This window comes from Dermochelys coriacea, chromosome 2 (genome assembly GCF_009764565.3).
Source record: "Dermochelys coriacea isolate rDerCor1 chromosome 2, rDerCor1.pri.v4, whole genome shotgun sequence".
In the NCBI taxonomy this organism is placed as follows: domain Eukaryota; kingdom Metazoa; phylum Chordata; order Testudines; family Dermochelyidae; genus Dermochelys; species Dermochelys coriacea.
In genome coordinates this window covers 80,065,535-80,083,549 of record NC_050069.1, presented here as the reverse complement: position 1 = coordinate 80,083,549, position 18,015 = coordinate 80,065,535, and positions in this window count along the sequence as shown.

Here is an 18,015-nt window from a genome sequence, read left to right as displayed (position 1 = left end):
GGCACTGCTTGGCATGGACAACGATTCAGTTCCCTTTCTCATACAGTAGTCTTATTTCTTTTTCTAGACATTGGCATCCACGTTGTCCTCACGTAACCCAGTTTATCAAGTTGTCTGTTTTTCTCAGAAAAATACTAAGTCAAGAAAAAAAAGAGAGAGAGAAGAAATTCTATTGGTGTATCAAATGCTCCAGGCACATTTTCGTCTGGAAAAATAATAAGGAATGAAAGGGAATGTGTCAGTGAGTGCCTATGACTGAAAATACATAAGCAGTGATGAAAAAGTACCTTTAAAATACATGCATCTGAATCATCTGCAGAAAGCCCAGCAGCATCAACAAGTTGCTCAGATAGCACACAAATGTCCAGGCCGACATTTGAATGTCCAGAGACATTTATATCATTCTCGTCACCATCCTACTCTTGGTGATTCTAACAAAGCTATATCACATTTTCCGTTGAACTAGGAAATGTTTTCTTCAAGCAAATAAGTAAAACAACTAGTATGAAAAAGTTAAAACTCTTAAAGATCTGTCAGCTGGTAAAGATCAAAATATGAGCAAAGACTCAGCCAAACGTAGTAACGGCAAATGCTGTAGAAATTCCAGAGCCAAATTTAGTGCTGTAGTAAAATAATAACATTCATAACAATTTTTCAGAGTAGTAGTCATGTTAGTCTATATTCGCAAAAAGAAAAGGAGTACTTGTGGCACCTTAGAGACTAACAAATTTATTTGAGCATAAGCTTTCGTGAGCTACAACTCAGCAACTGAATGCATCCGATGAAGTGAGCTGTAGCTCACGAAAGCTTATGCTCAAATAAATTTGTTAGTCTCTAAGGTGCCACAAGTACTCCTTTTCTGATAACCATTTTTGTGGGGCACATTATCATTGTATCTAAGCTCCTCAAATTGATCCTCACAACACCCCTCCAATGTTGTTATTGTTCCTATTTTATAGGTGATGACTGAGGGACAAAGGAATTTGGGGCTCATTCATGAGCCCAGCAGAGTGCCAAGGCAAGGGAGTAAGGGGATATAAGAAGTCCCCTTATCCCTCTGTGCAGGATACCTGCATTACCATATCCCTTGAGGGCAGGGTGAAGGGCAGATACTTCCAGACAGCTACACACCTGATGTTCTTCTGGATGTGGAGTGGGTGGGAAATCTGAGCCAGTGCAGAGACTAGAAGGCTTGGTGTGGGTTACTTCCCCCATGAAGCAAGGGGGACACTGGGTGCAAAATGTGAGCCTCAGAGTCCCTGCCCCACTCCTGGGCCAGTGCAGCTATGCCCAGTCCCTTATTTGGGCTGGAATTGCAAGATGTCATTCAAGCGTAAAATGACTTGTCACAGGTCAAACAGAAAGTCTATGGCAAAGCTGGAACAGACTCAGATCTACCAAGTTCCAGTCCAGTAGCTTAACTATGAGGCCATTCTTCCTTCACAAAGTTCATGCCCTGTATGATTTGCTCAAACAATTGGTGTAAGTGCATAATAGTGGAATATTAATTAGCGGCATCAGTAGTTAAGGAAAATAAATATACCTTACACATCAAAGACCAAACCTACTCTTATCAAGGTCAATGGCAAAACTGCAATTGACTTAAATGGAAACAGGATCAGGTCCCAAGTAACTAGAAGCAGGAAAAGACACTAACAGTAAAGTAAAATAAAGCAGGTCCCCTGTATTTTTTCCCTAAGCCACATCTTTCTCCAACACAATATGGGGAAAAACAGAGCCCTGGTGTGACTCCCACTAGAACCAATGGGAGTTGCTCCACTTACCCAGCAGCTGAATTTGATCCCTCAGAATACTAAATTAGTGTAATGTACACTCACTTGCAACACCCACCAATAGCCAAATAGGATCAAATTATACTATTTTGCCTTTCTACACCTGTTTTCTAGCCTGGTTACACCTGATATAAAATTACTCCCCTATTTACATCACACTGACTTTAGCCCACTGAGTGTTGTAAGAACATAAGAATGGCCATATTGGGTCAGAACAATGGTCCATCTAGTCCAGTATCCTGTCTTCCAACAGTGGATGGTGCCAGATGCTTCAGAGGGAATGAATACACAGGACATTTATCCAGTGTCCATCCCTGGTCATCCAGTCCCAGCATCTGACAGTCAAAGACTTAGGGACACTGAGAGCATGGCGTTGTATCCCTGACCATCTTGGCTAACAGACATTGATGGACCTATCCTCCATTAATTTATCTAATTATTTTTTGAACCCAGTTTATACTTTTGGCCTTCACAACATGTTCCTCAGGTTGACTGTGCATTGTGTGAAGAAGGACTTCCTTCTGCTTGTTTTAAACATGCAGTCTATTAATTTTATTGGGTGTCTCCTGGTTCTTGTGTTATGTAAAGGGGTAAGTAACATTTCCTCATTCATTTTCTCCAAGCCATTCAAGATATCTGTTAGCTTTTTTGACTGCAGCTGCACATTGAGCAGATAGAAAAGGAGTACTTGTGGCACCTTAGAGACTAACAGATTTATTAGAGCATAAGCTTTCGTGAGCTACAGCTCACTTCATCGGATGCATTTGGTGGAAAAAACAGAGGAGAGATTTATATACACACACACAGAGAACATGAAACAATGGGTTTATCATACACACTTAAGGAGAGTGATCACTTAAGATAAGCCATCACCAGCAGCAGGGGGGGGAAAAGGAGGAAAACCTTTCATGGTGACAAGCAAGGTAGGCTAATTCCAGTGCTGGAATTAGCCTACCTTGCTTGTCACCATGAAAGGTTTTCCTCCTTTCCCCCCCCCCCTTGCTTGTCACCATGAAAGGTTTTCCTCCTTTCCCCCCCCTGCTGCTGGTGATGGCTTATCTTAAGTGATCACTCTCCTTACAGTGTGTATGATAAACCCATTGTTTCATGTTCTCTGTGTGTGTGTATATAAATCTCTCCTCTGTTTTTTCCACCAAATGCATCCGATGAAGTGAGCTGTAGCTCACGAAAGCTTATGCTCTAATAAATTTGTTAGTCTCTAAGGTGCCACAAGTACTCCTTTTCTTTTTGCGAATACAGACTAACACGGCCGCTACTATGAAACCATTGAGCAGATGTTTTCAGAGAACTATCCACAATGACTTCAAGGTCTCTTTTTTGAGTGGTAGCAGCAAACTTAGATCCCATCATTTTGTCTGTATAGTTGGGATTATGTTTTCCAGTGTGCATTACTTTGCATCTATTAACATTGAATTTAATCTTCCATTTTGTTGCCCAGTCACCCAATGTTCTGGGCCACGGTGCTCGAAGCACCACAGGCCTGGCAGAAGTACTCTGAGAAAAACGAGGCTTACACACAGCTGTGAGTTATTGGCTTTATTGAAGGTTAGTGACCCACCCGCAACGGGGACTCCAAGCGTTGCAGTCACGGAGGTGGGGAACCCAGCACACCGGAGCTTTGCCTGGGACGGAGTCCGACGGAGGGGCAGACAGTCAGCATTAATAAACATTACACAAAAACAGCTCATAAATATAAAGTTAGGTGCTTCTTAAAGGGGGGCTTTCTACTATCTGGCGAAGGGCCATACAAAGCAGCTGTGTCCTTCAAAAACTATCTCTATCCCACAGTAACGAAGCAGCTATCTATGTCCCATAGTAGCCTCTTGGCTTGAGAAAGCGGAAGTTCCCTGGCTAGGCCGTAACAAAGTCTTCCGCAGTCCCTTACATCCAGTTTTGTGAAATCTCTTTGTTACTCTTCACAGCCTGCTTTGGACTTAACTACCTTAAATAATTTTGTATCATCTGCAGATTTTGCTGCGTCACTGTTTACCCCTTTTTCCAGGTCATTTATGATTATGTTGAATAGGACTAGTCCCAGTATAGACCCCTGGGGGACACCACTATTTACCTCTCTCCATTCTGATGACTGACCATTTATTCCTACTCTTTGTTTCCTGTCTTTAAAACCGGTTATTGATCCATGAGAGGTCCTTCCCTCTTATCCCAGGGTAGCTTACTTTGCTTAAGAGCCTTTGGTGAAGGAATTTGTCCAAGGCTTCCTGAAAGTTCAAATACACTATATCCATTGAATCACCCTTGTCAAGATGCTTGTTGACCCCCCTCAAAAATTCTAATAGATTGGTGAGGCATGATTTCCCTTTATAAACTCTTCCCTAACATTGTATTTATCTGTGTGTCTGATAATTCTATCATTTCCTATAGTTTCAACCAGTTTGCCTGATACTGAAGTTAGGCTTACTGGCCTGTAACTGTCAGGATTGCCTCTGAAGCATTTTTTTAAAATCAGTGTTACATTAGCGATCCTCCAGTCCTGTGGGGTACATAGGCTGACTTAAGTGGAGATTACTTACCACAGTCAATAGTCCTGCAATTTCACATTTTAGTTCCTTCAGAACTCTTGGGTGAACACTATCTTGTCTTGGTGACTTATTACTATTTAATTTACCTATTTGTTCCAAAACCTCCTCTACAGACACCTTAATCTGGGACAGTTCCTCAGATCTGTCACCTAAATAAAATGGTTCAAATGTGAGAATCTCCCTCCCATCCACTGCAGTGAAGTTGTAACTAGAAGGGAGTAAAGCTGGAACCACAAATCTGGATCATTTGAATATCAAGGGGGGGGGGCTGTGGGAGGATGGTTTAAATTAGAACCCAAACCTATCCTTACCATTTAGTTTTTGAACTAATGCGGTTGGAAGCTTGTGACTGAGGGCAGAATCTAGCTCATTAATTGAAGCATCCATACAGGGGATGTTCTAGACTATAAAGGGACCCAAGCAGGGGTAGGGATAAAAGCTATCAGGGGTCTGAACACTAAGGCAGATGTGAAACTTTCTGATGGCTTCATGGTTATTGCTGTTTTTTTATATTTTTTCTTTAGTCTCTCCTCACCTACTCCCCATTTCTCCACTGTCCTCTTCTTTTCCTGTTCACACTTGTTCTGTGTTCAAGCATAAGAAGAGGGAGAGCCAATACAGGGTAACATTCAGGCTCTATTCCTTCCTCCACATATACTGCACTTACCCATCAAGCCACCATTTTCTGAAAGTAGAATGCTTACGAAGAGAGTATAACACCCCCAAGATCATTCAGAAAGTTATCTGTTATAATATAAACTACGTCTGTCTCCCTTCCCTTTTCTCCTCCTCCCAATTTCTATCCTTCTTCCCTTCTCAATATTCCTATTTTAAAAAATATCCTGTTCATTTTAAAGTTCAGTCAATGCACTCTGCAGCTGTGCTCTAGCCACTGCAGCTCAGTAGTTTGTGAAGCAAGACTTGCTCGGAAGTATGTCAGAGGTACCAACTGTAATTAAGCAAAAAGAAAAGGAGTACTTGTGGCACCTTAGAGACTAACAAATTTATTAGAGCATAAGCTTTCGTGAGCTACAGCTCACTTCATCGGATGCATTACTTCATCGGATGCTGTAGCTCACGAAAGCTTATGCTCTAATAAATTTGTTAGTCTCTAAGGTGCCACAAGTACTCCTTTTCTTTTTGCGAATACAGACTAACACGGCTGCTACTCTGAAACCTGTAATTAAGCAGGAACACCATTAACAGCATTCAGAGGAGTGCAAACTGCAGCACTGCCTTTGCGTTGACAGGTTGAGGGCAGACAACGCCCAGGAAGAAATATTGAGTATTGCAGCCTTTGAAAATGGATGCTGCCTCATTTGCAACAACATGGTCAAATATATTCCAAGCTGTTCCAAAATGATCCTATCCTATAGTACAGAATTCCCTATTTATTGCTCCTAATGCCTGTAGAACTTTGAAGAATTGTGATAAATGAAATGCAATATGTTTCTCTAGGGTTTTTTAAAATAAACGTAAAATTCAATTTTAAAATCATTGTGTCTTGCAACCAACATGGAGAGAGACTTTTGCTCCTTCTTCGCGTTCTCCCCTATGCTGGGTACAGACTAGTTTAATCCATCTTCCTCATTAGGGTAGCATTTAGTGTTTTCTTCATATCCAATCACCCACAAGCTCTGCCTATATTTCTTCTTCTGGCCCTCAAAGCGAGAAAAATAGCAAAGATAAGAAAAAGGTAGAGGTAATAGATTTACTCCTTGTCCAGGGAAGAGATTTCTATTACAGGGTAAAAAGAAAAGGAGTACCCGTGGCACCTTAGAGACTAACAAATTTATTAGAGCATAAGCTTTCGTGAGCTACAGCTCACTTACAGGTAGAATTCTTTCCTGTTACAGGTAAGGTCTTTCAGCATTTAGAAAATACCTACCTTGACAAAATGTATGGATAATGTCAAAAAAGTTTTCTGTGGGAGAAGAAAGGTTGAAGCAGACTATCCAGCCTTTCTTATCTGCAGCCCATAGAGAGCATTAACTGTAGTTCACTGATAATGAGCTGTGATTGTGAGTATGGTGTATGAGAGAAAGGGGATGTGTAATGTAGTGATGTGTCATTTCCATCAGCAGACAGGGTGTCAGAAAGTTATTTGTCTTCTCCTTTGATAGAGAGAAATCTGTCTCCTGCTGCAGCAGAGTCATCATCCCACAGCAGACATATGTTTGAACTGGTAGGTTCTTCTTTTGTTTCTGGGCCTCTTGGGGATTGCCAGAGTCCACCATATCTTTGATCTGCAGCAAAGCCCCATTACAACAACAATAGATAGGACATTTCAATGCAGTGAAGTCAAAGCCATCTAGTACATCAGCAATTAAGCAGAGCACTCATGGGAGAGATTGAGGAAGATTTTATCTCCAGATGCCTTTGTCCAAAGAAGGCCTTTTTCATTTTATACTCATAATGTACACAAGACCATTCAGTACATGGTTGCGGGGGAGTACCCTGCCCAAAGTTTACTTATCAACTGATTAGAGCTGTGTTATTTAGCAAGCCCTGCTAACATTTTTAGTGCATATTTGGGAGATCATCATTCATATGACAATCCTATCAAAGTGCATTATCTGGAAATCCCAAGATCCTGAGCATTATTTTAAAAATATAAATGAAGATATATGTATGTATATAGGTTTCAGAGTAGCAGCCGTGTTAGTCTGTATTCGCAAAAAGAAAAGGAGTACTTGTGGCACCTTAGAGACTAACAAATTTATTAGAGCATAAGCTTTCGTGAGCTACAGCTCACTTCACGAAAGCTTATGCTCTAATAAATTTGTTAGTCTCTAAGGTGCCACAAGTACTCCTTTTCTTTGTATGTATATAGGCTCTATTTTCAAATAGCAGGGGCTGATAAAGAAATAGGCACACAAATTAGTGTGTAAGTGCACTCACTTTTTTGCATGCACAAGACATTCTCTAATATTGGAAAATTTGGACCTAACTGCAAAATGATTTCCCTTAGGTATGAAAAGTCTGTTGGTTTTTTTTTCAGGATAGTGGAGCTGAATGACCAAAGAGGCTCTGGGAAACTCACTCGTGTGGGTGACGCAACAGCACGGGCAAGAAATTGAAACTCACTTCATTTTATACAATGAAAAACAACTTGACCTCAGTGGAAGAGGAATGCTAACCAGTTTAGGTTTCAGAGTAGCAGCCGTGTTAGTCTGTGTTCGCAAAAAGAAAAGGAGTACTTGTGGCACCTTAGAGACTAACAAATTTATTAGAGCATAAGCTTTCGTGAGCTACAGCTCATTTCACGAAAGCTTATGCTCTAATAAATTTGTTAGTCTCTAAGGTGCCACAAGTACTCCTTTTCAGTTTAGGTTTGTTTGCAAAAGCATGCCAGTTGAGGAAGACCACTGGGTCCTGGGATTGATTAATTTGACTGGAAGTGTCTGGTTTGACGACTTGGAACCTCTGTTTTATTTTTTAAGAAACTTGATATTCACTGTTGCTAAATTAATTATGATATATTTCTTTTTACAGATAGATCCCTAGTTGTTTTAAAATAGGATAGAATTCAGAGCACTAAATACAGGTGGCAAATCTGATTTAAAAAGTAGTGTCCTGACTCACCACTGCTTCACTCTAGTTTTGCAGCAGTGTGACTCAATCATTTTCAGTGGCATTACATCCTGCCAAAATCCGGACAAATGCAGGGGTGAGCCCAGCTGTGGATTCTTAGTCTTTTTATTCCAATTTTGAAGGTATTCATCTTTGGAATTTGCTTCCTTTTGAGTGTCAGAACATGAATCTAGTGACCATCAGGGCAAGATGCACCTATTTATGGCATCTGATTAACTTTTCTGTTTTTAACATTCTTTAATTAAAGGGCATAGCTCCACATCTGTTTTCCTCCATTGTGTAGTCTCCAAAATTTAGGAAGAGTTTTGAACATTTCTGCATTGCCTGCTTTTGGGTTGAATTGGAATTAGTAACATATTATGACACAAGCTTTTCTCATTGTCAGGACCTAATGAAAGATTTTTTTGAGGTGCCAAATAGGAGCAGGGCCTTAAGGTGTGGAATAGGGGATTTAGAGGTAATTTACCTTCATATTGGTCTCACTCTCTGAAGGAGCGATAGGGCCAGGCCATGAGTTGCTACATTCATGTAGTTTTGTGGGACCAAAAGAGATTGCTTGCATTGCTAGTGCTCATTCTGCTCATTTTCTTCTTTGGGCTCTTCTACCCATGGAAAACAACTCCACGTGGAGACAAGCCCTTAGTATTTCAGGCACAACACCAGAAATTTCACAAGAGACAGAACTCGTTAGATTTCCAGTGCAAAGCAGTTCAGAAGCTAAAAGTATGGCTAAGGATGAACTAAATGTGAACGGAATGTGTGAATCTTTTGGAGTTCCCCACACTGTTAGCAAGAGTTTCTCTGTTTAATAATAACCAGGACTCTTCCTTTCTTAACTATTCTGGTGATGTATTTTCAACAGAAGCATTAGCTCAATGCACAATCCCGAAGGGATCAGAAAAACAAAATAAACAAATAACCACCCCCAAAGGGTGTCTGTCTACTTCTAAAATGGAGCTAACATTTCACAATAAAGCATTCTGATTCTCTATCAATATTCTAATAAATGAAAGCTGATACTCCTAGTACACTCACAAAATATGGATAGGTTGGTACTGGAAATTGCGTGGACTGAGGACCTGTCTATGCCCCTTAGAGTGGCATTGAAAACATGCAAGGAAAGGAGGAGGAGGTTTCTTCATGACATTTAAAAGCCTCTTAAAGAACAGCACTTTCACCTTTAATTGCAGGGGAAGATATTCCCACAGGCATGGACTGTTCTTTAAAAGATTTTAAACATTTTTAAGGATATTATTAAGATATGTCATTTAAAAGCTTTTAAAAATATGCTCTTTTTTTCTCCTTTTCAGTACCGTTGTCTAGCTTAGGCTAGCAGAAAGGTTGTGCATGATTAGTTAATGTCTGATGATACTTTAATTGACACTATATAGAGATGAAAGCACTCTGATTTTTTGCGTGTGTATATTTTAGCGCTCTACAAAGATGCCAAACTGACAACCCCAGAGACTGACTGTCTTCTCCTTAGCCAGTAAGGGGCAGCATGTGCAGGGTAGTTTAGACTTTGTTCCATTCAATCATTTCTTAACCTATCTGCTGAAGCTGCCATCGGAGTTTCAAATTACTGCCATTTGTGATGATTTCTGTGGACACCTCAGGAATTGGACTGACTGAAATCACTGACACATTTCACCTAGACTATGAATTTGGGGAAAGGTTTGTCTCCTTGACTATGTCATGCCATAAACTTATTTTCTCCTTTATTTTCTAATCAATATGATAGCACTGAAAATATTCCTTAAAATATGCATAGAAACTGAAGGTGTGCTCAGTCAGAGAGGGCAGCTGGTCTGGGACTCAGACATGTCCCATCTGAGTAGAAGTCAGCCAATTTACATTTTAAAAGACTCTTCCTAAGAAGGGAAGTTTACCTAGATCCTGCAGAGTGGGAATGCGCTTTGAAAAGATACTAAATGTGCATTGGTTCAAAAGAAGTCTTTGAAATGCTTCTAATGCAATCATGGTGAGTAGGAAGAAATTCAAAGATTGTGCATTGGCAAAAATTCAGTTAGCATTTTGACACAACTTCAACCAAGATTCTAAGGATAACTGCCTCTGGAAACAACAAAGAATGTGCTTTCTGTATGCAGGTCTGGAGCTGGGTGGGCCAGGAAAGAACAGATTTTGAGCCAGTTGAATGTAAGTGGGGTTGTGCTGTTTTACAGCAGGTGATAATCTAGTGCACAGACATTATAGCAGCATTGCCAACTCTCATGATTTTGTCACGAGTCTCATGATACTTATTGTTTTTCTTAAAGCCCCAGCTCCTGGAGTCAAGTGGATATGTGATAATTTCAGCCTTCATTCTTAAAAAAAAGTTAGTTTCTAACCCTCATGGCTATGGAGAAAGTTTCAAAATGCACCCTAAAGGCCCAAAATACAGAAGGGGAATTAAAAAAAACACACACCAAATCTATTATTTTTACATAATGTGATTTTTTTGGTGAGCCTGACTAATGACTTTTGAAATTTTGGGGTTGGCAATACTGTTATAGGCCAGAGGAAACAAGAGGCTGCATACTACAATGAAAGCTTTGTTATCTGGCATGTTGGGGAAATGTGGGGTGCAGGTAAGTCAAAAATTCCAGTTAACTAAGAGGGAGGGAGTTTGGGTGCAGGAGGGGGCTCAGGGCTGGGTGTTGGGGCACAGAAGGGGGTGCAGGGTGTGGGGTCTGGGAGGGAGTTTGCATATGGGAGGGGTTTCGGGGTGCCGGATTTGGGCTGTGCTCACCTCGGGCGGCTCACCGCAAGCAGCAACATGTCCCTGCTGTTCCTAGGTGGATGTGGCTCTGCATGCTGCCTCTGCCTGCAGGCACCGCCCCTACAGCTCTCATTGGCGGCAGTTCCTGGCCAATGGGAACTGCGGAGCCAGTGCTCGGGGTAGCGTGGGGGTCTGAGTTATTGAAGAAAGGCCAGGTACAAAAAGCAGGTGTTTTACATTTTCTTCTGAAGGCACTGAGGTTAATAATCATTCTGATCTCTTCTGGAAGAGAGTTCCACAATAGTCATGGGAGGTCATTTCCAGGAAGAGTGAGGTGTTACCTCAGGTAATTAGGTACAATCACAGAGAGGCGTTTAAAGATGAAGCCTGAAGCCCAGTTTAACCTTTGCAAATAATCACATCACTCATTACAGCACACAGGAACTGGCTGAAAATAAGTTAATATGCCTTCTGTGTTTCTCTCTGTATTCTTATAAACAATATTTTAACTTCACTGAAAGAGCTCAATTCTGAGAAATGCTGAGAACTTTCAAGCTGCAGTTGAAGGTGCTCAATACATTGCACGGTCACACCCATAATTTGGATCTGGCTGTTAACGTGGAGTTACAGTTGACCTGCTGACTGCACATGAACATCCTGGGAGATGAAAGATACTGCCCCCTTAGAGGAGGAAGAGGCCGGATGAGCTTAACCTGGGCGGAGGCTAACACAGAAAAGGCAGGAGAATGGCAGCAGTTTTTTCCCCACAATGATGCCACCACTATTACATGGGACTCCATCCCAGCATAGCATGTCTCCTGACTTCTGATTGCCCCCTTTCATAGTTTCCCATTGACAATCCCTGAACTGTTGAATCCCCACAAAACTACATGAATTAAAAATGTCAGGTCTTTATAATGTGCTAATGGTGGATGATTTTTAATACTTTTCAGAATTTCAGAGGGAAAACAGAACTGATGTGTGGGACACACTTTATTATGGTGCACGTAACTCAGAGACACATTTGTTTTGCCATGAAAGTTACCTTCTCAGTAGATAACTTTATATAACCAAATGTGCTGAAAACAACAAACAACATGACAGTGAAACTGAAAAAAGTCTGGATTTCTAGAATCCTCAAGGCAAAAATAGATTGTTTATAACGTACCTTGTAGCCCAGTATCCACTGAACAATGAACAGTGTTCGGTAACTCATCCACTATCAGTTCATATCTCATGCTTACAGACGCGTAGTGCAGAAAAGTGGAACAGTCTAACCATTTGAGGGGCTAATGACAGCCTCCATCAGAAATGATTGTTCTGCTGGAATATTGCAGTCCTCCAAAAAATTGCATTAGACACACTCTAGCAACTTGTTACTGAATAAGTTAACTAGCATCAGTAAGTCAGAGACTTAGCTTAAACCCTGTGCTACTATAACTCACACTTCTTTGCAATGAAGCACATCAGAGGCTCTCAGTGTAGACTTGAGAAAAACTTGCAGCCATTCCAAAAAGTTGTTTGAGCAGAGTGAATACTGCAACTTCTGGTCTCAGCCAGATAATCTCTCTAATCCAAGTATTGGCTCTCACTCTGCAGGAGATGAAACAGATCTTTGATGGAAAAAAAGAACTTTGCCACTCTTGGTCTGATTGATGACCTCCTTTTCAAAATCAAAAGGGACATGATTCTCTTGCATGTTGAACTCTGAGTATTATATAGCCTCTTAGCTTGTTTTTTCAAGGTTCAAAGACTGCAGAATCTGCTTTGTTTGCAGAGAGAAGATTTAGAAAAGAATAAAAAAGTCATTTTTTAGGGTTTTCTCAATCCTTTACCCCATAAATTATATTTGTAAATACCATCTTTGGACTCACTGGAATGGAAAGAGCATATTATGGCCAAAGTGCATTACACGCAGTAGATTCCTGCTTATTCTCAAAGGCTTTTGTTAAATGTACTCCTGAAATGTGTTCAATTGTTTGTTTTCTGACTTTGTACATTGGGAGCAATTTTATTTGGTATTGGTGCTCCAGAACCTTGACTCTTGCTGAAGAATGGAAGAATTTCCGTTAAATGACTGTGCAAAATCCTGTTAACAAAAGCCATTACTCAGAACATTTTTAGAAGCAACAACCAAGAGCCCTATCAACATGGACTATTCCGTCACTGAGCCCAGGAAACCTTGTGAGCATGTACTGGCAGAGTTTTCAAAAGATCCATCTGTGTGGGGGACAGAGTATTGAAACCAATGTGTTCTGGTCTCTAATGTTTGGGGACAATGATACTGAGAATATGGCATTCACCCACAAGACCATTAAGATCTTTTGGATCTTAGATGCTTAGAAAAATGAGAATGAATCTATTGCAAGAAGAAATAAAAAGAAACAAAGTTTCTTTTTCTATGATAACTTTTGGTTGATGCTAAAAACCACAATTATTTTAAGTGGATTACTTCCAAAGAATAACTTAATTTGATTTATTATCAAACACTACTCCTTTCCTATTTATTGATGAATCAAGCAAGGCAACTGGATTTATTACTTCTGAATCTATGGATAATCCTATTTCCAAATTACTTATGTGTTTGCTCTTCTGGGATCAACAGTAAGTGCAAGTCCGATGCATGATTTAAGTTTTCCAAATGGAGTGTAAGTGGGACCTTCGTGCATTGTTTTGCTGGACAGAATGGGTGAAATTCACCCATTCTGAGTAATTAAAACATATTTTGCTTTTGTATCTATAATGTGCATGGCAGCAGTGGAAAGGGTAAGGAATTTTATGGTGCTGCTTTATAGTGCATCATAAAGCAGACAAAGAAGCAGAAGAGCTTATTTCAGGTTGTACCTACAATAAATCTTACCCTGGAGGTATTCATGTGATGATCCTGTGCAGCTGATTTTGGGAGTGGACTTGCCAAACAGTATCAGTGTTGATGAAAAATAAAAATAAGGAATACCCAAATACCCCCGTTTCCTAGTGCTATACAGCAATTTTCAGCAAACAGAATCATTTAGGGTCAGAGCGTCTTTGTGATGTAACATGACCGTAGATGACATGAGTATCTTGTATATCTGAACTGGTAACTTGTGGCTCTTCAACTGTAATAAATTTATCTTATAATAGTTTGTAGTAATGTAGTACCTTTATCTGAGGACTTCAAAGCAATATACAAACATCAATTAAGCTTCTTAAAATCCTGTACAGATTTTATCCATTTCATAGATGGGTAAATGGAGGCAAAGAAAAGTTGTGAGACTTATCCAAATTCTGACATTTTGGATTTTTGTTTCTCAAAGGAGCAAGGAATCCTTGTGTTTAAACATTTTTTTTAAAGTGAGATGCACTGGATCGTTTGCATTACACATCCTCCTCTGTGCCTGATTGATAGAAGGTGAGAGTCTTTTATAGCTGGCAACTACAGAGTCCCCACTTCATATGGTGGCGGTCCTCCTGGCTGACACACCCAGGGCTGAATTAGAGAGTTTCAGAGCTAAAAGCTTGAGTCACTGTAACAAACACAAATCGTCGGTCAATAGTGTGGCCAGTTGTCATGATTTTGTCATCAATCTTGTGCTATTTGGATTGTTTCCAAAAAAGCTCCAGCTCCTGGAATCAAGATATTGCATGAAAATCTCAGCTTTCATTGAAAAATAAGTTTCTTGTCCTCAGAGTTGCCAAAAATGGGTGAAAATGTGACCTGAGCATTCCCTAAAGGGGCCCCAAACCAGCAGCTAAAAAAAGCCATTTCTCCCTCCCCCCTTGAATTATTTTTCCAAAAAACTCAATGTTTGTAAGTCAATCTCATGTTTGTCATGCCTGACTCATGACTTTTGAATTTTTGGAGCTGGCAGTACTAAGATGGGGCACATTGAGGAATGTGTAAAATGCCCTGACCAGTAGATTGCAGGTGCATGACACAAACAGAAACATGAACCTATAGAAGGGCTGGAGCCTCCAGCACTCTGTACAGAGGAGAGACTATGAGCTTGTCTGCCCTCTGAAACTGAGGCTGACTTTTTGAACCCATTCAGCCAGCTCCTACGTATTTACACAGAGCCTGTGTTTCCTGTAACAATTAGCTGGAGTTTGTCTACTTGAGCTTGAATGAGAGCAGCTGTGAAAAAAACCCTCAACCTACAGAGTGATTGGATTAGTAGTTGAGTTTGTGCTATAGCCTGTAGCTGTATTCCCGTTGCATTACTAGCTGAAACGTCAGCAGCACCCACGTTTCAATGCCAACCCCCTCTGACAGGCCAGCTAGCTCAAATTTATAGCATCACTTAACTTTAGCTAGAGATTTGTGTGTGTGGATGGGAATCTGTTAAGGGCAAGTCTCAAGTTATAACTTGTGCTAACAGTGAAGTAAAGGAAAGTCAGTAGAAATGTAAACTGCTCAGAATACACAATATGTTAACACCCAGCCTTGGATCCCAGAACCCTTGACTCTGAATCCTTTGCTGTGATTGCCACCCACTTTTCTTCAGTGATTTCTGCCTTCCTCCATCTAACAATGGTCATAGCCATAGATGACCTGATGTCCCTTTTCCTACTCTGACTTCCGTTTCTCTATGTGGGTAACATCCTTGCTGTGTTATGTATTGGCCGGAAGGAAGCAGGGTACTGCAGAGGAGGATCTCACGTAATTTCCAGCCTATTCCTAGTCTGCAGTGGCCAAGCAAGAATGTTCTAAGTTTGCTTTCAGTCTCAGGTCACCTGTATTACAACTTGATGTGCCATATCAGTGCCATTGAGCTGGCTTCAAAATCAGAGCTTTGTCATCAGTATCTCCTGAGTCAAATTACACGTTTGTGTACAAATTACAAATTACATGTTCCAAAGGAATTAGTGTTAAACATAAAACAGACAAAAGGGAATTGTATCACACTTGAATGACAACAATGCATAAACCACAGTGTCATCAACTGCACAGCATGAATGTCCTTCTCCAGCTGTGTCTATATATGATTTCCATTAATTATGGGTATTATTGATACTTGGCTACAATGGGGACATTTCCCCTAGGCTACTTTTATATTAACCTATTGTTCTTCCAAACAATTATATCGCTTTCCCCCATTTATTGATTGTAATATTTAAAAAAACAAAGCAAACCAAAACCCAACCAGCGTGATACTATGCGCTTTTTCTCTTTGGGCTATCATTTATGAAAGAATGATTCTTTCCTTGCCTGTCCTCTTAATTTTAAAAATCACACTTAATCTGTCTTTGAAAACCCAACAGTCAAATCCTTCCTTGGTGAACAGAAATCAGTGTAATTACACCAATGATGAATCTAGTTTTATGAATTCAGTTAGGCTCTGAAAGCTTTTTGATGTTTTATTTTATTTATCTTTTTTTAAAACCAAAGCTGCTTTGGGACCATATTAAAAATACAAAGTTAGTTACAATGGCTGCAGTAGAACCCTAATAAGGCCATAGAATCATTTGACAAAAAATATACTTAGAGTACCATCTACAAAAATGGTTATTTTCAGCAATATGCCTTTTGAAATACTTCTGCATCTCTTGACTACAGAAAGCTGTTTGAATTCAGACAAATGCGTTGCACACAAATTCATTTCAGGGCTGATTCATTTTATCTGCATGTCTTCTGTGCCAAGTGAGAACATTAGGCCTCTTTAAAAAATGATGGGGGATAATAAATGCTCCAGGCATTTGTTTTGCTGAAGTAAAATAATGGCAGAGGAGCATATGGTGAAATATATTTTTAATTACTTTTCAACAATGTTAAATGTTTTTTTCCTTATTTTCATATTTAATGTTCTTGATCAAGCTTGCTAAATTGGCTGCTCATAAGGAACACCACTTTGTGCAATAACACATGACTAATTTTATGGGTAACATTATATATCACTTTATATCAGCAACATTTTACTGCAGGAGCTTTCGAACTTTGTTTATGATGTTTTATGTCATTGAAGGAAGCTGTCTCCCTATTCCTCCCCCTGAGCACAGCTATCAAAGTCTTTTTTGCTTTGTTATATTTTTGTTTGTGCATATCAAGCAGGAAATGTGCCGTTCTAGTAGACTAAGCACAAGGAAATCCACCTGGAATTGACAGGCGACACCATCCTCTATTTTACAGCTTCGCTTCTCGGTCACCCCACTTTACAGTCCCAAACTAAACAAATAAAACCCAGACACCTGTATATGGCCCTGATAACCAGAGAGAACCTGATTACATCTAAAGGCAACTGTTTTTAGAACTGAGACCGTTAAGGCAAAGCTGAAAATATCATAGCTGCAGATGCAGCCTTTTATAGCGGATGGACCTATAAAGGGAAAATATTGGCTTATTGTGCAATACCACAGAAGCAGAAAACTAAACTCACAGGAGGAGAATAACAGTACTGAGTGCAAATATCATAGTTATTATTAGGGTGGTGCCTTGGCACTGTGCAAACAGAGTAAGACGAGAGTCCCCGCCCCAAAGAGCTTACAATATAAATAGCTCTACTGTGTGTATTTAATTAACTGTGATGTATGAAAAAATTGTAGGAACAAAAACAACAACAAAAAAGATAATTGGCAGTAAATGTCTCAGCAGTCAACAGAACTCCCTTAAAATTCCCCTCCTGCTGCAGACCCCACACCTCCCTCCCATCCATCATCAACAGCGGGAGCAAATAGACACATTGTGTCGAATGCCCTGAAGATCAGAAGACTCAGGCTATTACAGACTAATGGAAAGAAGTTGTTCCAGAGCTGAAAGTCCCTGCCATCATCACCTCCTCTTTCAGCTCCAGTGCCTCTTCTGATTGCAGCTATGGCTGGAAGGAGATAGGAGGCCTCTTTCACGTGCCCAGTGCTGCTCTTCTCACTCATTGCCAGAGCTTCTGAGGCACTGGAGTTAAAAAAGCAGGATAGCTTTATCCCTCATGCTTCAAAACTGCATTTGAAAATTATCTGATAATAATTATTAAAACAGCAGCCAGTCTGGGAAATGGGAACCACTATAGGAGTTAGGGCAGTGGTGGGCAACCTGCGGCCTGCAGGCTGCATGCGGCCCAGCAGGGTAATCTGATTGCAGGCCATGAGACATTTTCCTGACATTGACTGTCCACAGGCACAGATCCCATTGGCCACGGTTCACCATTCCCAGCCAATGGGAGCTGCGGGAAGCGGCAGCCAGGACACCCCTGCGGCTTGCTGCTTCCCGCAGCGCCCATCGGCCGGGAACTGCAAACTGCGGCCACTGGGAGCTGCAGGGAGGCCATGTCCATGGACAGTCAATGTCAGGAAAATGTCTCACGGCCCTCAATCAGATTACCCTGATGGGCCACATGCGGCCCGTGGGCCACAGGTTGCCCACCACTGAGTTAGGGGA